This window comes from Pogona vitticeps, chromosome 1 (genome assembly GCF_051106095.1).
Source record: "Pogona vitticeps strain Pit_001003342236 chromosome 1, PviZW2.1, whole genome shotgun sequence".
NCBI classification, from domain to species: Eukaryota; Metazoa; Chordata; class Lepidosauria; order Squamata; family Agamidae; genus Pogona; species Pogona vitticeps.
Genome location: NC_135783.1, coordinates 88,936,872 through 88,962,633, shown reverse-complemented (window position 1 = coordinate 88,962,633; position 25,762 = coordinate 88,936,872). Strand labels below are relative to the sequence as shown.

The window sequence follows — 25,762 nt, the reverse complement described above, 5'->3', positions numbered from 1 at the left end:
GAGGCTTAGTTCTGATGAAAGATGCATAGAATTACACTATTAAACTTCTGTTCCTGCCCCATTGCTAAGTGAGATTTATAACTGGTTCAAATACTAAATATTGATATAATAGCCTTCCAAACATTCTGATTTGGTATTGGCTTCAGTGAAGCATATTTGAGGAGAAGAGTTAGAGGAAATGGACACCAGCGGTCATCATACAGTCACTTTCTGACAGTGATGACAGACGGTGATGATAGTTCTCAGGCTGTTGTTGGAGTGAGTACTCTGTATGCACAGCCAGGGGGGAACATCCAGCAAATTGACAGGCAGATTCCTATGGGCTATAACTGGCACCAGATGATCTATTAGTAATGAAAAATTGTTTCAGAAATTGCCTTGACAAATAGTGCAAAACAGAAACACTCCTAAGTATAAATAAAGCAAAGAAAAGCCAGGCATACTTTCCGAATAACTTGTTAAGCAAGCGGACATATATGACCTTCCTTCAGAGCAGCTACTGCTCCACTTAAAGGAAGTTAAAACTGTGGAAGTATTTTGGGGGTGAAGGTTAAAATATCTGTAAACCAATTCAATAGGAATTACGAACGGAAGAAATCAGTACAGTCAAAGGTTCCCTGCTTGTCAAATATGATATAACGTTTGTGTCGTGGTCCAAGAGCAGTCTCAGCACTGCTTTCCTTCAGTGTTTTGGAAAATGCAAACAGACATGTTAAGGCTGTGTTTCCAAGCCAATTGTATTCCCAAAGGAAGGCTCTGAGTAAGTGCTAGACAAGCTCGCCTGTTCCAGGACTGGCAGAAGGTTGCTGAATCATCCCGAGGCTGAAGAGATCAGAGGGTAACTCATGGTAATTACATTCTTCTTTTAATATAAGAATTTTGAATCAGAATATAAGAATTTGGTAGCTATGTTGTCCTTGGGGCCGGGTGTCTGTCTATCACTAAAAAAGAAAAAGGCCCTGTTCCTTGCTCATTTTCATTTTATAATGTTGAATCATTTTGCTTAATGATGTGTTCTACGAATGCTCTCCTGGGGCTGGGTATTGTCATTCAGTGTATTTGACATGATCCCATTTTTTGTCCCATGGGGGGGCTCCCTTCTCCATCTACACAAATGTGTGTAAAACCATGACTAAAGAGAAGAACTAGGTGTGCAAATGGTTAGCAGCCCTGGGTAATTTAAAAAAAAGGTATTGAAGGCTTGTTGAAACCTCACTTCTCTTTCCACTTATTTATTAGAAGCTGAAATACTGTACAGTTTTAGGGTTGTTTTTTTTTAAACCAATAGCATGATGTCTAGCAATTTACTCCTCCTTCTTATAGATAAAAATTCTGGATGCTGGATACAATGAGAAGTGGCTTGACTTTCCCCTCAATGTGGATAGAATTCACAAAACTTGTTCCTGGAATGGCTTCTTGGAATAGCTATGAACTGTAAGTTTAAAATCTGCCATACTATGAGGAAATAATTGATGGGAAAGTAAGGAAACATTGGCCCTGTCAAATTTTGGGCTACTCTCCCACACATATTTCCTATGGTTTCTCTCCCCAAAATCAAATAGTTACTGTACATAGAAAAAGAGAAGGAGAATGTTTTCTTTCTTTTTTCCTATATAGCTGCTGCTTTCTTGGTTTGGGTTTTACTTTTCATGCTGCTTACTTCAACTAATAGCTAAGTAAAATATGCAATTTAAAGCTACAGTATCAGCTTTTTTGCCATGTGTAGTTAAACTCTACACCTTCTAGGATGGCTGTGCATCCTCCACTAGGGAGGACAGTCCTCCATTTGAAGAGCGGACCTCCTTTTTGGTGATATATGTCCTCTTTGTCGATGACTTGTTATTGGCCACCCTACCCCCTAGTGAGTTTCCCTAAGTGAGCAGGGAGCCCCTTTTTATATTCCACAGTCCTGAGTGTTCAATATAGTTGGTAGATAAACTCTGCCTACACAGTGGAGCTGGCAGCTAATCATTTAGACTGAGTGACACCATAGACACTTTAAACACAAATATGCCATTGTGTTTACATAAGTAAAGAGGTCAGAGGAAGACAAACATCCACAGCAGATGACAATATCTTAGCTAAGGGTGTGATTACACTATGGAAATGAATCAAGAGAGGGATCAGGGGTTTTGACATTGGTTTAAAGTCACATGGTTTTTAGTTCAGTGTGTGCATCCTCCTGAGAAAACTTTTAATCCTTTTTCCCCAGCTCTTTCAAAAACACTTCCTTGTTTTGCTTACCCTTTCAACCTCCAGGTAGGGTGTTTTTGCTGCCTGATTTCATGCTTCTCTCCCTTTTCTTCCTCCCTCTCCTTGAACAAACTGGACCACACAATCAGCCGTGGAGTTGACAAGTTCCTCAAGTCCCCACTACCCAGGCTTTGTCGTGACACAGGGCTCACATGATGCTTTCCCCATGCCGTTCTCTCTTTTTTACCCCACTCTCTAGCACATATCCTTCCATGGGAGAAGGGATTAACAGGCAGCAGATGCCTTCCATCCAAATGGAAGCCTGCTTCCACCTCTTCACATTTTTTGATGTAAGAGGGGGAGGTAACAGGGATTGGGAACATTAAGATTTTTCAGTTGGTTGATTCAGAACAGCCCAGATTTTTTTTTTCAGGGACAGAAAAGGACAAGCCAAATTCACTGTGAATCTGAGGGTGGGATGGTAAGAGGAATGTGTACAGTATAACTAACTGCCTGTCACACAAGAGTAATTATGGTCAAATGTGTTACTCCAAGTTCCCAGCCTTTGGCTCTCTAGTGTTTTGGATTTCAGTTCCCAGAATTCCTGGACTTAGGTCATGCTACATTGGACTTCTAGGAGTTAACATCTCAAGATTTGGAGGGCAAAGTTTGACAGCTGCTTTAGAATATTACTCCCTCTCCACAGTTTATAACTCAATGGAAGACAGTTCAGAACTCAGTGGATTGCATCCGTCTGATTTCTATTTCTTTCCATCTGTTTTGATCCTGCCTAGGATGGATGGATTTTAATCAAGCAATTTAAAGCAATTTAAAGAAATCATCAAGATAAAGGCCAGTTTAAATCACTCCTGTCAGCCCATGCTCTCCAGTGCTCGTGTATTTTCAGAACACAGCTCCATTCTAACAATTTGCTACAATAATTCAAACGGTTTAGTTTGAGACTAAACAAAGCTTCTGGGCTCCATAGAAGTCCACATGCATTCTCCCATATGTAATTATCTACTTAAGGGCAAATTGCAAATAATGTTAATTGCATGGTTTGCTTTTATGGACAGGATTTTTCTTTCATGATCATCTGAAGAGAAAGGGGTCATGGTCCTTATACGGAATTGAGTGGAGGCTTTAACCATTCTTCACTGCTGTGTTCCTGATGCAAATTAGTGTCCTGAACCTGTGATTTGCACAGCTTAAAAAGCTCCCATTGAAGCTAACAGGAGATTTGCTTCCCTTTGCAAATAACAGGCATTATTGGTGCTGAAAATATAGCATTGCCAAACGAATGTGCCCGAAATCTACATGCCAGGATCCTGAGCAAGGACCTTTTCCCAATGGCTACAAAGCAGAAGATTCCTGCGCTCATGGCATACTTCTAAAGTTTATACCTTAGGGTGGCCGTCATCTAATTATTTGTGGCTTTTTAATTAACTGCAAAGACCCTTAGCAAAACTACTCATTGAAAACAATGGCCAAAATCCTGTGTAGTAACTTGCACCAAAGTATGCCAATTGAATCAATGGGGATTTGGTGAGTCAACTTTCATAAAGTTAAACAGGTCTACTTTAACTGCAGCTTAATGGAACTTATGGAGCAATTTATTCATGAAATCCTCACAGATTAAATGATCTACTCTAGTGCAATTTACTATGCTAGCAATTGGATTTTGGCCAGTGTGGTAAAGTATTAGGTGTGCTGAATTATGGACTAATTCTCAGTGTGTCCTGGAGGGGGAAAATGGTAGGGATAGAACACATGGCTCATTGTATTGATCTAAACAATTCCCTGACAAAATAAGTTTTGACTCTCTAGGGGTTTTTTGTTTCTTTCACACATACGTTTCATTACACAATCCCTTGCATTTGTCCTCAGAATTAAGGCCAACTAACTTACATCAAGCCATATATTTCATGGGGCTTGCTCTTGTTTGCACAGATTTAGGACTGTGACTTTCAACCTTACATTTGACATAAGGTCATGATTTTGTTTTTTAAATAATTTGTTTCATTTACATTGATACTTCATTTTAAACCAATTTATTGTTGTGGCCATTTAAGATAATTTAAAGTATTCAGAAACCCCGTTTAAATTTTGGAATCTGATTAAATACTTATTTTTTAATAAAGTGTTTTTTTAATCTAGCTTGGCCCCATCACAGTAAACCTGTATGGTATAAGGTTTGTTGTCTTCCCGTATTACATACCATCACTAATATTTCTGTAGGAACGTGATGATCATTAAAGTGAGAAGGTATTAGTTCTGGCAACCATCAAAACTCTAAAATATTTAAGTATTTTTTCAACAAATATTTGTCTGCAGTAATTTTATGGTTCACTCACAACTGTCCTCAGTATTCTCAGATCCTCTGTTGAAAAACTGACCTCTTCACATGTTTTCACTATGAAATCCTACTCTGAGAAGGTATTTTTCCTCAGTTCAAGGAAGTCAGCAACTCCACTAGCAGAAAATACCAATGAAAATATATGCCATTCCAAGATGCACAGAAGGGCTTCAATAATATCTCTAGGTTCATCTCTCATAACAATCATCATCTTTGATCATATCCACCTCTTTTAATATAATTAAAGGAAACACAGAAAAGGTTATACCAAAGTTTGGAGTAAATCAGTGCTAAAGTTTTGTATTTATTTAGAGCATTTTAACCCACCTCACTAGATGGCAGAGTGGTTGATATATAATCTTTTTTTTTTAAGGCAGTACAATTTCTCTCACAATCTAAAAAGCTTTACACAAAAGGAAAAAGAAATGAAGAGGGAAAAGGAAGGAAAAGCAAACCTGGGAAGGCATTCATATAGTTAGATAGATAGTTTTTAAACTGACAGAAAGAGTCTTTCTGTGGGGTTTGAGGAAATAAATCTGTCTCTCATCTTCCTCTCCTGCAGGCTGATTGAATGACTGCTACTTGATGATGACAGATGAAAGAAGAGCCCAGGCCAACAGATCCTTCAGCAGAATTGATAGAGAGGCCCTTCTCCCCGACATCATATTTCTGTAACGGCCAGACAGAATGGCTGCTTCCTGACAGCAGTCATTTAGATCCTTTCTTTTTGGACACAACCAAAAGAAAGATGCAAAGAAAAGAATCTTCTTCATACTAGGTCAGATTATTTTTTTCATGTAGCCCAGCCAGCCTAGGTGAGGCCTATCAACATGGCTCCTCCTTCTTATTTCCCATGCCTTTTTCCTTACAAGGGGTGTGAGTGACTTATCCGTCTCCACCCCTCACAGAATCTTGTGTACAGTGGTGCCTCGCATAGCGAGGTTAATCTGTTCCGGATTAACCTTCGCTATGCGAAAACATCGCTGTACGGATCAAAAAATCCAACGATGTTTAATGCGTTCCAAATTGGCAGATGTTTTCCGGGTCCGGCAGCCATGTTTTCCGGGTCCGGCAGCCATTTTCGCGCCCTCAGTAAGCGAGGGGAGGGCGCAAAAACGCTGCGCACGGCCATTTCGGGTGTTCCGGTGGCCATTTTGGACCCGCTGAACAGCTGATCTGCGGGTCGCAAAGCGAAGGTCGGTAAGCAAAACGCTTACCGATCTTCGCTATGCGAATTTCGCCCATTGGGGCCGACGCGATGCCTTTGCATTAGCGATCCCGGAAAAGGGATCGCTATGCGAATTCATCGCTGTACGGGGCGCTCGTTAAGCGAGGCACCACTGTACCTTTAATCAGTCAACACAGTAATGTAAAGCAGGAGTGCACATTTGGTTTCTCGTTGGAATTCTTTTATCTATCTATCTATCTATCTATCTATCTATCTATCTATCTATCTATCTATCTATCTATCTATCTATCTATCTATCTATCTATCTATCTATCTATCTATCTATCTATCTATCTATCTATCTATCTATCTATCTATCTATCTATCTATCTATTAAAGTAGCAAACTTAAAGACTAACCAGAACAACAACAAAAATACATGAAGAAACAACCCTGGGAAACAATTTAACCAACACAACATTACTATTATAATTACAGTTATAAATCCATGTGCTTTCCCCCCACCCACCCTGGAAACAATGGAGATATTCAATTTTCCCTCCCTTTACAAAGCTCCATTCCCCTTCCAAAAATAATTGACTCTTGCAAAAGTCCACAACCCTTCCTCTTTGTTAATACAAATTCAGTAAATCTCCCCATGTATCTCTAAAAATAATCTTATGTATCAAACTTTTCCTTATTTAAATATTACACATTAAATTATCATTAATAGCTATGTTCCAAATTTCTTTACACCATTCATTTCATTGAAAATCCTATTTACCTTCCCAATTCTCAGCTATTATTTAGCCTCAGTTAATAAGTTCATGATCAGTTTCTTTCTCGTCCTGTTCCACTGTTTGCTCTCAAATATTGATAAAAGCACTATTTTATGGCATAATTTTAAATTCAGGAAGTTCAAATGAAGTACAGTGGTATCTCAACTTAAGAACTTAATCCGTATTGGGACTGCGTTCTTAAGTTGAAACGTTCTTAAATCGAAGCATCATTTCCCATAGGAATGCACTGAAAACCATTTAATCCGTATTTGCTGTGTTTTGTTCTTAAGTCAAGGTGCTGTTCTTAAGTCGAAGTGTTAGCTCCAATAGGAACTAATGTAAAGCCAGTTAATCCATATCAACCACTAGGGGGTAATTTTTCTTCTTCTTTTGACCTAAGGTGAACTTAGGTCAAAAAAGGGCAGGAAAGGTTTTCTTTTTCATTTTTGGTTCATAAATCGAGGCTCCGTTCTCAAGTCAAAGCAACTTTTTGTGAACGGAGCCATTCTAAACTCAAATCATTCTTATGTAGTGACGTTCTCAAGTCGAGGTACCACTCTAGTAAGTATTTATTTCTTTAAAAATTCTCTTTGGAATTCTTATCGTACTGTAACAAGATTCACTTATAATAGAAATAATCTGATTCATTGATTGAGTATATATTTAGTATACATGTGCAATTTTCCAACCATAATGGTTTCAAAGTGGTTCCCATTAATAAAATATAAAAAAGGAAAGAAAGGTAAATAAAAGAAGCTATAATCAATGCAGCAAATAACAGGTCAAAAGCAACTTCTACAGAAGAACAATTAAGCACAATGGGGAAGGGACTCTGTGGCAATTTTCAATGGCTCATATGAATGCTACTTTAATCTATATTGCATGCATCCCCACAAAATAAAAAATGAGGAAACATTGCTATAGCATTAAGGCTGCAAATCTAAACACACTATAGTATAAGCCACTCTTAACTTCTGAAGAAAGTGTTGTTTGCTTCATTTGGGTGAAAGTCCTCTGAAGGGAAATTACTGTTGAAAGTAATTTGACACATGTATTTACTGTATAAATACTGTACACTAAATCATACTGGAAGCAAAGAGGCACCCCTACAGAAGAAAGCAAATTGGGTACCTGAACAAGATTCCAGAAGAGTCAATACTGCACCCTGTAATGTTTCTCCTTGCAAATAATTGACTTTTTTTTCACACTGACTCCATTCCTTTATCTCTAAATATGCAACAAAACTGGCTCCACATTGTTCCTAGTAACTCTTAGTCCCTCACATTGAGGAAGTCACATTTTAGAAACTTAAGAGCAACTGTGGATATTTAGGTTCTTTTTTCTACTCTCAATCCTTAATCCCAACCAAAAGGACAGACTCATTTACGTTAAAAAAGATGTTTTTATTTTTCTTCTTAATTATGTGCTCTCACAGCTTGTACATAGGTTTTCCATGATAGAAAGCTTTCTTTTTCTTCCTATGCACCTTCCTATAAATTCAGATTGACCTTCAGTCAGAAAGAGGGGTCATAAACCACGTCTAATTACTTTGGAAAGCATGCTCAAAGCACACTTCCATGCATGTTTACTGAACAGCAACTCCAGTTTTATTTGGTAGAGTTTATCTGCATGAAACTTTGCAGAAGATAGCAGCTTCAGTTTTCATCTGATACAAGGTCTACACCTGGCATGGGGAAACTAGGTGTTGCATAAAGGGAAGTTTCTAATGGCGGAGCCAGACAGAGCTAAAGTGTCTGATGGTTTCTGTAGTTTGACCCCCAGTTCTGTAGTTTGACACCCAGCAACACAAGACTCGGTCCAATATCGTAAATTCGTCCTTGTGTGGCTTTCCAGGGTTTTTGTTCCTCCAGCAGGCATTGTTTATTTTGTTCCCGGCACAGAGATTAGCTACAGAGCACTTTCCCATACAGCTCACTTCTGTGTGAGAGGCTCTCACTGTGGAACTCTTAATTAGCACAGAAATATTTTTTTTTAAAAAAAAAAAGCTCCAGAAGCAAAGTTTCAGGAGGAAAGAACATTTCCCAGGATTTTGATGACAAGTGTTTTTTAAACTTATGGCTAAAGCACTGTAGTTTCAATATGAAACCCAGTAGGTTCTCATCTCTTCTACAAAAAGACACAATGAGCTACAGCAGAATTTTCCCCCTACCTGGAGAATTCCCAACATGCCAACCATTTTCATTTAATAGGGAAAATCAAGTAATGTTTAAATGTTCTTAGGTTTTGTACACCTTTCCACAATCATTTTTAATTCTGTATATTGTTCAAATGACAGCATTCATCCGTCCCGTCCCATTTAATCCATTCCTTAATGTCCAGAAAAAGGCAGAATGGCCAGATTTTTTTCCTAAAATGCAATACTCCAAAATATGTGAGTGGCAGAGCTCCCTGGAGAGAAGGATAAGGAAATTTGCATTATTGAAACTCCCAAACACTAAGCTTAGCAACTGCTTTATTTCAGAGAAATTTATTCAGCCTGCACTCTCCTGATGAATTATTCAGAATGGACTCGACTATCATTCTTGCCAGTTAAGGATGCTGTTACATAAGAAAAATAAAATAAAATACTGATATTTCCTTTTTTTTAGGAAATACATCACCACAGCAAAGAAGGTGCCAGGAGGGCTGTAAGAGTAAATCAGACTCATTAAAAGCACTTTGCCTCAAAGTGGTGCCTTAAGTTATTCAAGTGACAGTGACAAATTCACCACAAGGAACAGCTGGCTTGGAATTCCAAAAGGCTCTCTCCTTTTTAGCAGGCAGGGGCTCACCAATATAACTGCAGGATAGTGGCCCTTTATGGAAGAGTTTCTCTTCCCCCACTTTCTCTCTCCCTCCCTCCCTCCCTCCCTCCCTCCCCCACCTTTTTAAATATATATAGAATCTGCTGTCCACTTTAGTTCAGAGATGGGAAATTCTGGTGGATGCAAGATGCCATTTTTTCTCTCCCCATGATTACTACAAATGCCCCTCCCCCAAATGAAACGGGAAGTAGCTAAAAGTCCCTTTTCAAATTTTTTGTTATTTCTATTTCTATTTGTTTGTTTATTTTTTGGGGGGGAGGTAGGTTTTTGTATTAAATGGTGCAGGGGGCTACAACTTATTAAAAAGGTGAATCACAGCTCCCGACAGCTGGAGCACAAACTTACTAATTTTTATGGAGAGTGTATATGAGAACTGGGGGAAGGATTGGGGCTGAGGGCCACACAAACAGGTGGGGCACATAAGGCCTCAGGACCATATTTTTGACCAGCCTTATTTTGGTTAACAGGACATTTCAATATAAATATATGCCAGCCTATACTCAGCTTGCCATGTTGCTTTACAAAAGTAATTTGTTTCCTTGAATTGCAGCAGTGTTTGAAAAATGGTTTGTTCTTGTAAAGTTGTAGAAAGGTGATCCATTTCCTTATTCATTGTGTTACTCATTCCTTTCTTTATTAATTTTCATTACAAATCTTTAAAACCCCCATAACTTATAAGAAAATGATATAATACTTGAAAAAGATCCTAACGAAATATCTCTATAATATTTAGGATGGTAACTGTGCAATGTAACTTTTTCATGCACTTCTTAAGTAATTAATAGCCACCTTTCTCCCCACAGGGAACCAAAGGCAGCTCACAACCGATAAAACTGAAAACAGTTTTAATATACCATATAAACATCATATTAAAACAATTAAACCTATATTAAGATAAAAAGCCAAGATGAAACATATTTTTAAAAATCTATAAATTAAAAACCAGCATTCCTGAGAAAACTTGGTACAGTAATTACGATATTTGTGACTTATGGCTCCAGATCTCTAGTGTGCAGCAACATGCCACTTAACAGTTAACAATAATATTCCTGTGTTACCAAGAGCAAATTGTTGTTGTTTAGTCGTTAAGTTGTGTCTGACTCTTCGTGACCCCATGGACCAGAGCACGCCAGGCCCTCCTGTCTTCCACTGCCTCACGAGTTGGGTCAAATCCATGAGTTTGGTCAAACCAAGAGCAAATACAGGGCCTTAGTCAGTGATTCCCAACCTTTGGAATCCAAACAGTCTTGGATTGCAACTTCCAGAAGCCCTTGCCAGCACAGAGAGTTGTGAAGGCTTCTGGAAGTTGTAGTCCAAGAATGCCTGGGGAACCAAGATTGTAAAGCATTGCATTAGATCAACACTGGGCAGTGATGATTACCAACATTGTTCAGTACAAGCACAGAGCTGATAATGGAGAAAAATAGAATTGGAACACCACACAGACAGTAGGAACAAAATTCTAATATCACTTGTCTATTTCTCAGACCCACTGAGTTGATTTGTAGCCTACAATAAACCTTGAAACCATCAAACAAGATTGGTTGAGCCTAATCAACTGTTATGCATGAAGCCAATCTATACATTATCTGCTTTGCTACCTTCCTGTGACTGCAAAAACAAGCATATTTGCAACCAGGCAATCAGCTAGGTGGATCACAAGTTTTGCGAAGCTGCGTTAAGCCACACCATTAGAAAAGAAGAGGAAGTTTGTACTGGAAGCATGATTGGTTTCCCTGGATCAAGCTAAACAACAGTTTGGTATTTAAATACTGATATCTACGGTATTTCTTTTTCTGACAATTGTAGTTCTTCACACTCAAGTGCCTGATCCAATAACATTTGCAAATGAAGCCTGTGTTTACCCCCCAAAGGCTAATCACAAAGCAAAGCAAGCTAATCTGCAAGATACAGGAGGTGATAAAAGCTTGTCCTATTACAAACAGATGTCCATAATATTAATACTTCTAAATGTGAAACTGCTGTTTGGCACAGTTTCACATTTGTAAGCCTTGTCTGCTCTCTTCCATCCCCACTGTGTCGAAGTTGGCTGTGTTCAGAAATACACTTCATGAATAGACCAAGGATTAAGCCTCAACAAATCCCATTGCTGACTAAGACTGGTGGAGGGACTGTGGTGGGTCCTCATATAGCCAGATAGTCCTAAAATATTCTAATTCCCCTTTACCCACATTTGTGAATTGGGAGTAACTCCCAATGCACAGATATACAGAAACATCCTCATCCTCACTCAACCACAAGTGAGGTGATCAAATACACCTGGGTGCACACACCTGGGTGCACAGCCTAGGTGTACATCTGAAGTCAAATTCATGTGAGAAATCAGGGAAACATAAGAGAAACCTTCTCTCCAATAAAACAGAATCTTTATTTAATGAAAGACAACCAATATGTGTTCTTCATGGTATTTCCAAAGCTATTCTTCTTAAAATGCAAAGTTTCGTTACTTATTAAGGACTGTAAATGATTGCTCTGATTGCTCATACACAAACTTCCCACAATCTATTTTTTTTCTTTCAGCCACACCCTTCATTATTTTCAGTCTGACTCCAACTTTGAGCCAAGAAGTTGATAAATTATGTATGATCAATTTTATAGCTTGCAAGCACTAAGCGTCTCTGTGCCATAACTCCATGCTTCAATTTCCTCCTTTTGGATGAGAAACTGTGACAAGGCCTACTTTTGCCTTCTGTGGTTTCTAGGGACTTGTCATTATTTATAGACTAATTTCAAGATCTGGCATTGTATTTGTGAATAAATCTGATTTCCAAGACTATGAAAACCAGATATTGTAATGTACTCTGACAGACAATGTCTAATAAAAAGAAGCAAATTGATGTCTAAAATGTCCTGTCATGACAAGTCTTATTTTTTTTAATACAGCTACTCAGTTTTCTGTTACATCAACATCCTCAATTCCTTCTTGAACAAGTGTACAAGAACAAGAAAAAAAGTTATGGCTCTTGATGAGATGCTGTAAACAGGGCCAGCCCTATTATTAGGCAAAATGACAGGGCCAGCTCTACCATTAGGCAGAGTAAGGCACCTCCCACAAGTAGCACATTCTGAGGTATGGTAGAAGTGATAAATTGTTGGAGGAGTAGCTATAAACATCATAGGGCTATTCAGGGTGCCTGTCCTGCATGTTTTAAGCTAGCTTGCTTCCTTGAAGTGCCACAGAAAATATCATCCCAGCAGTAGCAATCCACTGCTGGTCTTGTCAGCTTCTGCCCATGGAATGGTAAGGGAGTGCAATCCCATTCTTTGCCTCGGACATCAAAATGTCTTGGGTCAGCTCTAGAGTGACGCCCTACCCATCACCAAAAGGGACAAGAAAAAGTGTTGATTTGCATAAAACTGCACATGCCAAGCTATATGCACAGCTGCAAAATTTAAAAGAAATAAAGTAAGTTAGACAAATGTCAATGCATTTCACCTGAGTGAGAAGAAAGTGCCCAGATAACTGATGTGTCTACTACGAATGCTGTGCAAGTGCTCATTGTAGATTAGACCCTTCAAGGTACAGTATATGTTCACACTCACTATAGTTCTTTGTCTTTACATCAAACCCAGACAGGACAGCTTTTTAAATGGAGATTGCTCCTGCCATCACATGACCGACCAGTGGGAGCCAATCCCTCCTTGTCATGGAGGATGCTGGGAGTTGTCTCACTGCTCAGTAGACTCTATACAGGGCATCACCCATAAAATTATGAATATAATAACTGAGGGGCAATGGCAAACACACCCAGGACTTATTTTGATAGAGTTACCTCCACATATGTTTTGTTCTGAAGCAGAATGACAGAAAAGAGAGACAACAGACATTTTGGGTCAAATCTTAAGAAGAAGAAGAAAAAAATTGTTTTGAAAAACCTAGTGAAGAGGTGAGATGAATCACTCACTGTTATGCAAAGGCGATAAAGTACAAATAACAAAATCAAATCCCTTCTTCCAGTCCTGAAAATTAATCTACAGCCATAAGAAGAAAATAAGTACAGTATTAGCTTGTTTTTGGCCTTGGTACAGACAACCTCAAGTTCATAGCCTCATTGCTTTATAAGGTTACAATTACAACAAAGTCATTGAGAGGAAAGGAGGTGCACGCATCTACTGAAGCTTAATATTTCTTTATGATTTTTTTATATTTTTATATATCCCATCTTAACTTCCCAATGGAACCGTCAAAGTACTTCATAAGGCAAAGTTAAAAGGACAGTGTTAACACCTAAGCACCCATAATGAATTCAACTAGTGGAAAAATGATTCAGAAAATATTTTGAAGGGCTTCTTCATCTCCTTCAGTTTTGACCATTCTCCTAATACAGGTCAGCAAATAGCTCTCCAGATATTGCTGGACTGCAGAACACAGTCAGTAGTGAGGAATGAGGGGCAGTTGTCATCCAGTTATGAGGATATTTAGCAGAACACCAACTGCTATGCTCAACTGGAAACAATACCGCAAACAAGAAGTTTTAATTAACACTGGAAAGGACTACAGTATTGCTAAAGAAGGCTTGTGAGCAGACATTATGGAAAGATCTTGGGCATGGAGAATGCCATTGTTAGATAATGTAGGTTTATATTAAGTGTTGAATAGAGCATTTATTTTAATTTTATTTCCCTTCATCTAATGAAGGAAAGACAATGCCTCAGCAGCACTAAAAAGCTTTAGTGTGGAAGCAGCGACCAAATGCAGCTGTTTCTTTTGGTTATCATCTCAGATGGAGTGGAATAAACCCCTGCAGTTCAGTGGGACCAGCATGGAATGTTTTAATACAAACAAGCCACCAGAGAAGAAAGCCAGAACAGAGAAACCAAATAAAAGTCCTCAGTGAATAAGGAATAGTCAAGTGTGAGGTAGGAGAATTTTTCAGTCATGTGGGTTTCATTATAAATGATCAAAGAATGACACGGAATAAGAGAAGGGAAATAAACCCACATGGGTCTTTCATTGATTAAATTCTCCCTAAATCTAGCTGTTTGCCTGTTTTTAATAGTCTAAAATTTATGTGGATGAAAGCACAGACCATTCACAGTTTTTAAACTCAAATTCTTGTAGAAAAGTGCCATGTCTGGGCCTCCATACAGGTTATAAATGCCGCAGACAAAAGCCATTCAGGAACCTATGTAGCAACCTTATTCTATTAGACACTATAGAAGCTACTCAGTGAAGAAAGTTTCAGAAGAGTTATGTAGATGTGGACAGAAATCTAAATACTCGGTGTATTTTTAAAAAATGAGCCCAATGTTATTGGAGGCTATTCTGTGGGAAAGGCTATATAATTAATGCTCAGAAATTGCATGTTCTACAGATTATGAGGTGGTAATTATAGCTGAAGTCACCAAAAAGCACAAGCAGTGATTAGGAGGTTCTCAGAAATTTTGAATCACCAGGTTTCACTTTAGGAAAAACTCCTTAATTACCTGACTCTTATGTGGTCCCTGGGCACTCTATAATTACCAACATTACAGTATAACTCTATTGAAAGAATAAGCTTGTTGAGTAAGATGGGAACTCTTCTAATGCATTTGAAGTTTTATTTAATGAGTATTTACTGAAATTTGTCTGAAGCCATTTCTATTATTAATTACTGAAGGCGTCAGAATAACTTTAACACGATGAGGTGCTGAATTAATTTTAAGAATGGTCTACTGGAGAAAGAGGTGAAAAATGCAGAAGAGTGACAGCAAAAATGGCATCAGCTTATGGCGGAGGGAACAAGAATTCAGGCATGCAACATTTCTGTCCAGAAAGGAAAATCATTTGAAATGCAATAATAATTCTTTATTTATATTTTTGGAATAAATATATCATGATTAAGTTTTGTACATGCAGAGACATACTTAAAATATTCACATTCTCTTATTATTGATTTAACATAGATTTTCATATACATAAACAAACAAGGAAGAAAATAATAGAATTAGGTATCACCATCAAGCAGTAAAGTAATTCTCTCATCCTCACTTTCTCTGATTCTCAAATAGCTATATACTATCCATATGCTGTGTCCCCTAATGAAATACTGTGCTAGTGTTCATTGTAAACATTTGCAAACAGCCATAGCTATACAAATATTTTAGGTCACTCATTGGCACTGCCATCAACTACCTGTTTCTTTCTCATTGCTTTCAATCATCTGTTCCTGGCTTACCTCAGCCAAGACAAACAGGCTGCCTGTAGTAATCAGAAGAAATTAATAGGAACAGGTAGACAGTTACCTGTAAATGCCCAGGCTCCTGGCCAACATTTAGCCCATCTAGCCTTCCCTTCCTCCTTCCATCAGTCATGGATGTCAAGGAGCACTGGAATAACCAACCCTCAAAGGTGTAAGCAGCAAAAATGCCCAGTCCAATTAAATAAACTTTATTAAAATGAAAATAGAAAGGATGTAAGAAAATATGAGCATACACAAAAAATCAGGAAAACAAAACCTAAATTAGCCTATCTAAAACTTGAGTCATGGCAACTAGGCCTTCTTTATTAAGTTGAAACTTTTCACTCCTCATGGTTTCACTTCCCTTTGGTCTGAACAAGCTCTCTCTCACACACACCGTCCATTGTCCATTTAACAAGCCTATTCAGATCAGGAGGAAGTGAAACCAATGTAGAGGACATATCAGATATCTCTTACCAACTCTCCTCAGACTTGGCTGAGTAGTGAAAAGTTTCAACTTAATAAGGAAGAAGTCCAGTTGCCATGACTCAACTTCCAGATAACCTCACCCGGATGACTGAGAATCTTCATAGCTAAACTATCCTACTTACATCACCCATCTGAGTAATCTAGGGGAACAACTAGACTGATGTCAGTGCTGGCCTTCCAACACATTTCATGTCCTATGCTCTTCAACAATTTTTTTTTTCTGCCAGGGATGGTGCAGCGTCATCAGCAGCTCTGGGAACCATGTTTGTCTCTCCATGCTGTGCCATGGGCTGCACAAACACCCGCACCATCAAAATCCAATTTAAGCCATGTGTTTTACTTGTTTTAAAGGTAGCGTGGCAGCTTGCTGCTGAAACCTGGTGAGAAACTGCAAAAGAACCATTTAAAGCAAGCATATTGTCAGCAAACCATAAAAACCCAAGTAAACAAAATTATTTCTTCCAGTGGTTCTCTGCCCCTGGTTGTGGCAAAGCAATTTGCTGTCAAAACTCAGTTTCTGGATTTAGGGAAGCTGCATGATTCGCATGCCTCCTTTGCGCTATCATGTATATTTTTTGTTTATTATAAAGATCTTTAGTCATTGTATGTAAATATCATAGGGACATGCCCAAAGGTGGCTTTGCTTTAGTGGAAAGTTCCTCTATCAGCAGAAGTTAATTTTTCAGTGGTATCCTAGTGGCAAATAACTTTCGCTAACACCTCGTACCCACTTAAACCTCCCTACTTATTTCTTCTGAAAAACTGCTACGGAAAATGGGAAGCCGTTCTGGAACAGAATGGGATATTATGTAGAGGGCTGGAGTACATGGATGGGTAAAAGCTGGAGGCCCAGTTTTTGGGTGGGGGCTCTACTACTGAATGCAACCCACAATAAATAATCTTAAAATCTTAGAACTACAGAGCTGGAAGGGACCCTGTGGATCAATGAGTCCAGCCTGCACAGTGGGGAATTGAGCTCCCAATCTCTGGTTCCACAACCTACACTACCTGAACTACTGAGCTATCCAGCAGTTCTCTATGTAACATTTGGGATAACTGTACATCATTTATAGCCATCAGCACTTACCCTGATGGCCCTTTATTGAAATCCAAACCTTGCTAAGAGCAGAATTAATTCTGGGTTTTGAGATTCTGCCATTTCTAATATTAATCCAATACTATCTGTGTGTGTTGTACTTTCAATTTAGCAATCAGTTCCAAACCCTCAAGACTGGAAAGCTAAATGTACAAGTAAATCAATGCATAAGTAGAAGTTCACAACTTCCTTTTCTCCTCTTTTATCAGCTATGCAGAGTTTGGGAATGTTACCTTTAAAAAGAACAACTTCCAGAATGTCTCAACCAGGATGGTAAGGGTTTCCTACCTATATAGGTTGGTGTTTGGTATGACAACCACATGTGACCTGTGCTCCAGCACGTAATGTGATGGGTTTAGTAGTAAAGAGCTGCAAAATTCTGAAGAGAAACCCATGTGCAGGATGATGACCTTGCATTCACACCATGCCCCCTGCATAGCTTTAGCTCTCTCTTTGTTCAGGCACATACCTGAAAAGGACTATTGTTCTCTCAGTGTGAAACCTGTGCAGAGAGCAAACTTCTGATGCAAGCCTTCAGGAATGAGATATTTGGTTATTCAGTCTTAATGGGAATGATCTCATTCATAAATCCATATAATCAAAAAGATGCAGGCGGAAGATGGTGTTTGCTCCTTTTTTAAAAAAAAAAATCCTGGTGCCTTGCTGTTTTGTTTCCTTTTACACACTTTGCATGCTATTAAAAATAATATGGCAAATTGCATTACATTAAAGGAAATTAAATTAAACAAAAGAAAATCAAATTAAACAAATCTGTTCCAGAGATGCAAAGTGCTTGACTTAAACCAGGCTTAGGATTCAACTTGTCTCAGGCACCTCCCAACATACAGACCATTAAAGACCATAGATTCTTTAGAAAGCCAAAATATGTCTCTGATTATTATTATGTTTCTCTTACACTTTGCAGGCAGATTTGAAGTGTCTGAAAGCTTCTCACATTCAAGAAAGCAATAAATAAAAACATGTGGCATTCTGCCAATATTGAATTTCTCTCCTTACATTTTACATAGAAGTCAAGTCACTGACAGATTACCCAGATGGCGCATTTGTTCCTGAAAAAGAAACCATTTCTGCACTAAAGTTTTAATATTTTTAAGACCTTTCACATGACATAATACTTGTCTCAGTGATAAAAGTGACAAAAATGGATGCTTTGCTGAGCTTTTTTCTGTTTCTGGTAACTTCATGATTTATTTTGTACCCAAGGTTGGAGGGGGAGATAGTTCTTTGGGGCTTCCTGTGGATTTCACAGGAAGAGCCCCCCAGACAAAAGCATTTACTTAGCATATAACTTATTTTTACTATAACACACAACCAATTTCAGAAAAGACAGAACAACAAGTTTGTGGATTTCAAATGGGGATCATAGAATCATGGAACAGTGAAGTTCAAAGGGGCCTAAAAGTCCATCAAGCCCAACCCCTGATTGGTTCAGGAATACAAGTCAAAGGACATCTGCCATGTGGTTGGCTACGTTTCTCTTGAATGCCTCCAGTGTTGGAGCACTCAGCACCTCTTGAGGTAATTGGTTCCATTGTCTTACTGCTCCAACAGTTAGGAAGTTTTTCCTGATATTCAGTCGAAATCTGGCTTCCTGTAACTTGAGCCTATTGTTACATGTCCTGCACTCTGGGATGATTGAAAACATATTTTGAAGAGAAACTATCTTTTTTGGAGATGTAGTCTTTAAATGTTCCATCTGTATGCAAATCCCTGTAAGCTATCTCCCCTTTGAGAGGAACAGTGACTAGCTGTGACCAACCAGCGCAGAACTTTTGCTCCAGCTAGAAGGATGCTCAGTTACACTTCATATCCATTGCTGCTTATGAGAGGCACTTCGCACTGAGAAGCATCAGGACTTAGGTAAAAGTAAAGGTTCCCCTTGACAATTGCCCAGTTGTGTCCAACTCTAGGGTGCGGTGCTCATCCCCATTTCCAAGCCACAGAACCAGTGTTTGTCTGTAGACATTTTCCATGGTCACGTGGCCAACACAACTAGACACAGAACACCATTACCTTCCCACCGTGGTGGTACCTATTTATCTACTCACATTTGCATGCTTTCGAACTGCTAGGTTGGCAGGAGATGGGACAAGCGATGGGAGCTCACTCTGTCACATGGATTTGATCTTATGACTGCTGGTCTTCTGACCTTGCAGCACAGAGGCTTCTCTGGTTTAACCCGCAGCACCACCATGTCCCTAATTTACAGTGAAAATCTATATACTATATACCTAATCAGAAGTAACTCCTATTGGGCTCCTGTGTGTATAACATGAATAAATAACATGTGGACCTCTGGATATTGTTGAACTTGAACTCCTACTATCCCTAGTCAATTGTGATACTGATAAGGGCTGATAAATGTTGCTGACCACCATTATTTGGAGGGCCAGAAATAGCCCACCCTTGTCTGACAGGATTGCAGGCATCCCGAAAGTGGAATCCAGAGAGATAGAATCACACAAAGAACATCAGGATTGATTAATCAGTTTGACTGTAATCCTGTTAAGCTTTATGGCACAAACCTGTGCATGGAAATGGGCTGCAAAGATAACTCCATTGGGCAAACTACTAGAATCTTGTAGTCCTATACGGCGTACTTGCTCAAAAATAAGTCCAACTGTTTCAAAAGTGGCAGACACTCCTGGCTAAATGTACTGTAGATTGAGCAACGGCCTTCTTGGTTAATTCCTGGAACTAAACGATACCTCTGTTTTCAAAAATCCAACTACATGGATTCTGGTATGTTGTGGAATATCCCCTGACACATGTCTTTGCAGCCACTATTGCTCTGTAGATATTGGTCCCTTGGTGGTTAATACCCTAAAGTGGGTGTGAATGAAAGCCACATATGTCACCTGGAGACCACTGGAGGAATGATGATTATTAGTGCAGCAAACAAAGAAACAAACATCTCTGCATTAATGAGTCCATTTCCCTTCCCCCAACATCACATTACTGGTAGTGGAAAATCTATAGAAATCGAAGACTCCATCATCCTTCTACTGCTCTGCACAGGCCCTGGCCCAGAGTGCCACTTCTCGTTCCCGCGCACCAGCCAAGTCAGCACCCGTTCTTAAGAGCATGAATTCTGGTCTGAATATTCTTGTGCATACAGCGGCCAGGAGTAAAATTATTTGTAGATTTAGAAATTAAAAGCAAAAGGAGGTAGAACTGCTTTTGAATATTTTAATATAGTTCAATAGCTCTCACCATTCATTAGAACAGCTCTGAAATAAACGCACCATCAAAAAGTTGACAAATGTGATATTCAAGACCTAACCATTACTAGCATTCTGTTGGTGGTGGTGCTGGGTTAAAGAGCTAAAAATAGCTGAAGAGCAGCTTTTCTAAAACTTCTCTGGTGTTTTGTTTCTGTACTTTGTGTACACACACACATATACACAGGTTTGGCTTTAAGTAGCCAAAAGAGAGACAGACCGTTATCAGATTGTTATTTACATGTATTTTTTTTCCTGCTGACTCCCTTCATTTCCCCCAACAACATGACCATGCTTCTACCTGGGACAAAAGCTTTCTGAACTTTACCTTTGTGATGTCAAATAAGGAAAGGCTTTAAAAAAATACTCATATATGTTTAAAAAGGGGGGGGGAATCTGTTGAATAATATCCTTTTGCTCCAGATTATTTTTCCACTTCTGCTGCCAAAGCAAACACATGGTACATGTTAGAACGCTGGGGCTACATCAATTCATCAGCTGAATGAACTACACAGTTCAGCTGCCAACCATGTTACACTAAATCCCTCGTTTTCAAAGCCTAACTCCTAACATCCTTTTAGCTTTGCAGACAATTCTAAGTACAGTTTACATGTACTGTACTTCTTAAAATTCAAAGGGAATTTTTCTCTCCTTCTCAAAATATATTTACCAAATAATTCTCTAAACCAGAAACTAAAACTGAGCCAAGGTCAATTAACAATTAAAAGAAATGGCAGTTCCGAGAAAGGCCTTCCCTCTTTCAGTGATTTCTCAGCATTCCTTGCTTACATGTTTACTTATTCATTGACACCACTCACAGTGGGTCATTGCACAGTAAATCTGGCACTGTGTAGCAATGTGACACCAACATCATCATTAGCACGTAATGTCTCTATGAGATGGAAATACTCATGTGACTAAAGAAGTAACAGCAGCTACCAAGGAAAAGCAGCAAACACAATAAGGAAATGCAATTGTTCCATATAAAAAGTGACTACTAGTAGTATATGGGACTAGCATTCACCACACAGCCATTTTGACAGCTACAACAGCCCTGTAAGGCGGGACTTCCGGGTCAGGGGTCAATCCTGGCCTCTACCGGCAGAAGGGGTGGGTTGAGGGGTGACATCAGGGGTTGTGGAGGTCACCCTGGATCTATAGGAGAGAGAGAGAGAGAGAGAGACAGAGACAGAGACAGGGAAAGAATCTCTTCTCTAACAGCCATGTAAACCATGAGTCATGCAAATCAAAATTCAGACCAAGGCTTATGTGATATAAGAAGCTTTACAGAGGCAGCACTTTAACACCAGAACTGAAAATTAATAAGGAAATCTCAGTATGGGGAGAGAATGAAGAGTTTTAGGCATCAGTACAGTATATGTAAACTAAAAAGTAATATTTTTATTCCTCCACAAAATTATACATATGAAGGATGTCAGAATCAAAGACTGATGTAGCAACACTTGGCACAAAGAGGTGAGAGAACCTACAAGGAGCATTAGAGATAAAGCCCAAATAGTTAGGACAATCTTTGAATTTCTCCTCTTGTTTATCTGTTCTTTCCCTCTCCACAACGTGGACTGAGCTTTCTTAGTGTGATTTCACCTCCTTTCCTAGCAGTCCTCTTCCAGCTTACTTCTTAGCAGACAGCCTTGTATGGCTCCCTAAGAAATGGTGTTACCTTGGTAGTCCTATAATAAAGCATATTGGCTTCGTTTCTCCTGGTCCAGTCTCTTTGTTCCTTAACCAACTCAATGCAGGAAAAAAATACTCCTGATCAGGCACCATGAACTCAGGCTCACATTGACTGAATGTGCTTTTGTTCCAAACACACATGTTGGAAGATATATAATTATTCACCGCCAAATTAAAGCTTGGGTATATAAAGGTCACATGTATCCAGCATGTGCTGTATCTTGTATTTGTCAATGTGATTTAATATGCACATGGTGCAGTGGTAGCTGGTCTGGCCTATGACATTTTGTTGCCTGAACCGAAACAGTCAGCCCCCGACTTATGAATGTCCCTACATATGAACTTTTCGATTTACGAACGGCTCCGTTCACAAAAACTGGCATCGACTTGCAAAGTCAATGCCATTTTTTGCGAACGGAGCCATTCGTTGCCTTTGGAGGTCTCAAAGGGCTTTCCACCTGACATCGGAGGAAGCCCTTTGAGATCTCCGAAGGCAAAAAGGCGGGGAAAAAGGGCTGGAAATTCAAAATTTCCCACCCTTTCTCCCTGCCTTTTTGCCTTCGGAGCTCTCAAAGGGCTTTCCGCCCGACATCAGTGGAAGCCCTTTGAGACCTCCAAAGGCACCGATCACAGCAGCAGGGACCCCCAGGGAGGTCTCCGATGGTGGAGGGCAAGCCCTGGGAGACATCCCTGGAGGTCCCCGCCGCCACAATCAGCACCTTTGGAGGTCTCAAAGAGCTTTCCCCCTGACATCAGAGGAAGCCCTTTGAGACCTCCGAAGGCAAAAAGGCAGGGAGAAAGGGCTGGAAATGCAAATTTCCCGCCCTTTCTCCCTGCCTTTTTGCCTTCGGCAAAGAAGTCAAGCTGTGCCTTTGGCAGTTTTGGAAGTCAAGGTGTGCAATATCCAAAGACCCAGCTAGAGTCACTGATATTTACAAGGTATTGACTTTAGCAGGTGATTCAGTGGGTCTAGTCTAGTTGGAACTAACAACTAGATTAGGACATAAAGTGTTGCCAACTCTTGCATCAGTACAATCTGACAGTATACACTGTTGTTCTGCCCATTTTGCTGAATAAAGGCTGTATAAGAAATTGGCATAGGCTTTGTTGAGTGATTCCTGTGTAGTGTTAGAATTAATACAGAAAATGCATATACATTTTTTATGGAAAGCTTGCCTCAGAAAACAAATTAAAAAGCTTCCCTGTGCAACATTTGAAAGTTGATTTGGGTAGAACAAGTGGTTAGCAGTCTAGTCTCTCCCTCCCATCCCCCATAATTTGCTTTTATAAATTGCACAGCTCAGTACATTACTACTCAGAGGTAAGTCCCATTCAGTCTCAGTGTGCCAGATCTCTGCAAGTCATTCTACTTTTGAGATAGTTTACTCTCTCATCATGTTGGGTGGTCTTTTTAAGTTGAACAACTCTCAGATGGTTCCTGATTTTTATTTTTATTTTAAATTCCTTATGTTTCTGCACGCACCCTTGACGATGATGTTTACATAGTTTTGTTGTTTAATTTGACCACAAAAAGAAATTCTTTCCTAGTAAATGACAAAGTGAATTATCAATACAAAAGTTCAGTTAAACATTCAGGATCAAAAGTAAAAAAGACACACAATGCAATAGTGCAGAAGGTGGGCCACACCTACATTTGGCATGATTTTTCAGATAATGAAACAAGTCCAGGGAAGTGAACATTGCAAGTTTAACAAAACAGCTTCATCATTATCCTTAATATGCCCTTTCTTTTATTATTGGTTTCTGTTCATGAGCACCAAGATGATAGTATATGATAAATATAGTAGTTTCCTTATTCCTGATAAGTAAACAGTGAGGTTATGTGCAATCGGAGTTCAGGTTACAACTGCCAAGGTCCTACTTCATTTGTTTTACTAACAACTGAATGCTATTACCTGATACTTTAAATAGAGGGCATCATGTTATAACTACTTGACATTCGGCGTTTCTCCAATGCTGGTTCAGAAAAACTTGAAAGAAGTTGGAAGCTGAACTACATAGAACCAAATTATATGATAGGATTAGCACATCATTAGCAGGGATGTTGGCAATCTTGGGGTCCAAATCCCAAGTCCGATTACCAAATCTCAAACGTCAAGTCCAAGTTGCAAGTCCCTACCTGGGGAATTCTGGGAGTTGTAGTCATAGCAGCTATAATCTTAGACTTGTGTGTCCCTCTGCAGCTGCCATGGAGGCCTCCTGTGAACATGTGTCTGGATGCAGGGTCTAGCTCAGGAACTAGGAGGAGTTCCAGAGCAGGGAGAGCAACTGTGGAAGTGCATTTCCCTGATCGTTAGCATTGGGGTTTGTCTAGCATAACACATTATGCTGAGCTTCATGCTTTGCATTTCAATAACCTTTGTTCTGTGATTGGTTCCCCAGATGTAAACATGGACTTAATTTACAAGGCTTGTATCTATGAGAAAATTATCATCTCCAAGAAACCAATAAATGCTATATTTTCACAGAAAAACTGAAATGCAATCTGTTTGAGCTGTGACAAAACACTTCATACTCAGGTACTGTGACTGGTTGTGCATCTAGGTAAGGAATATAAGACAGGAACCCAATATGCATAATTATCAGTGTCTGACACACAAATTATAAGGATACAAAGATGTTGTCTTTTTCTGAAAGTGCATTTCCATTAGCTTCAACACAATCTCCATACTGGTCTGCAGGTGCATTGTATGTGTGATATAAAACAAATTAGCCTCTCCTTGTATTCTGGTTATAAGTCTGCCCTTTTGTAAGCATGACATAGTCTGAAAAAGTGGCATAATTCTGATACTCTTCTACTTATGGAGAGACACATGGGATAATTGGATTCTCTAAGATGTATGGGTAGAACAAATCCCATCATCCCCGTGCAGCATGTCTTGGTATGGTGAGGGTTTAGTCAAACACTTCTGGAGGACATCAAGCTAAGAAAAGCTTGTCTAAATGGTCACAAGTTTGGAAATCAAAAGACAATATGTATGTATCAAATAATTATGTGGCTGAAATCCTATTGCTTACTATAGTAATTTTCACTAAAGCAGACCCACCAGATTCTACTGATTGAAATGCACTCACTCTAGTTGAAACTAGAGTAGAACCATTTGAATCAATGGAACTTGTGCATGAATTGACTCACGAAATCACCACTGATTCACTGGGTCTGCTTTAAGCAACAAGATTTCAGCCTACATCTGATCGTGCTGTTAGGAATGTGTATCTGTCATTTCATATAATATGCTGCAAAATTAAGAACAACTTGTTGAAGACATTAGGAATCAGAAGAAAAATTTCTGTTTCACATCTATTTTTATATCTCTTTTTATAACTTTATTACAAGCAAAAATATGTTGTCCAGCATTTTATGGTAACTCAATATGTATTTACAGATATTGCTACCATGGTGTATGAGACAGGTATTGCTGAAAAATGGCTTCCAGGGACTCTGTGACTGGACAGTGAAGTTCTCTTGGGTTGGATTGGGCTAAACAGGCTCACTTGAAAGATCTAGAATGATCCTTGCAGGTAGTTTTGGCACAGGAAACCACACTGCACCTCAAAGCAATCCTATTTAGCACATTCCTCCCTCTCAGTTTCCATCTGCTTCCCATTCCTCTTCTGATGCTCTTCACAGAAAGCAGAAGAAAGCTGATTATATATATATATATATATATATATATATATATATATATATATATATATATATATATATATATATA

The 25,762-nt window shown here is 39.1% G+C and overlaps 1 long non-coding RNA gene across 3 annotated transcripts in view; it reads left to right on the top strand.

Annotated features, from left to right (window-relative positions):
• Nucleotides 1-324: 324 nt before the first annotated feature.
• The window catches only part of LOC110079202 (uncharacterized), an 80,273-nt gene continuing 54,835 nt past the window's right edge, over nucleotides 325-25,762 (top strand). Inside the window, exons 1-4 of one of the 3 annotated variants that reach the window (XR_012086298.2) lie at nucleotides 325-848; nucleotides 1,324-1,434; nucleotides 17,298-17,361; nucleotides 18,014-18,255. This is a non-coding gene — a long non-coding RNA (uncharacterized LOC110079202). Of the gene's footprint in view, nucleotides 849-1,323; nucleotides 1,435-5,111; nucleotides 5,540-17,297; nucleotides 17,362-18,013; nucleotides 18,256-25,762 lie in introns of those variants that run through there. The other 2 variants (XR_002300578.3, XR_012086297.2) reach the window with 2 other exon arrangements.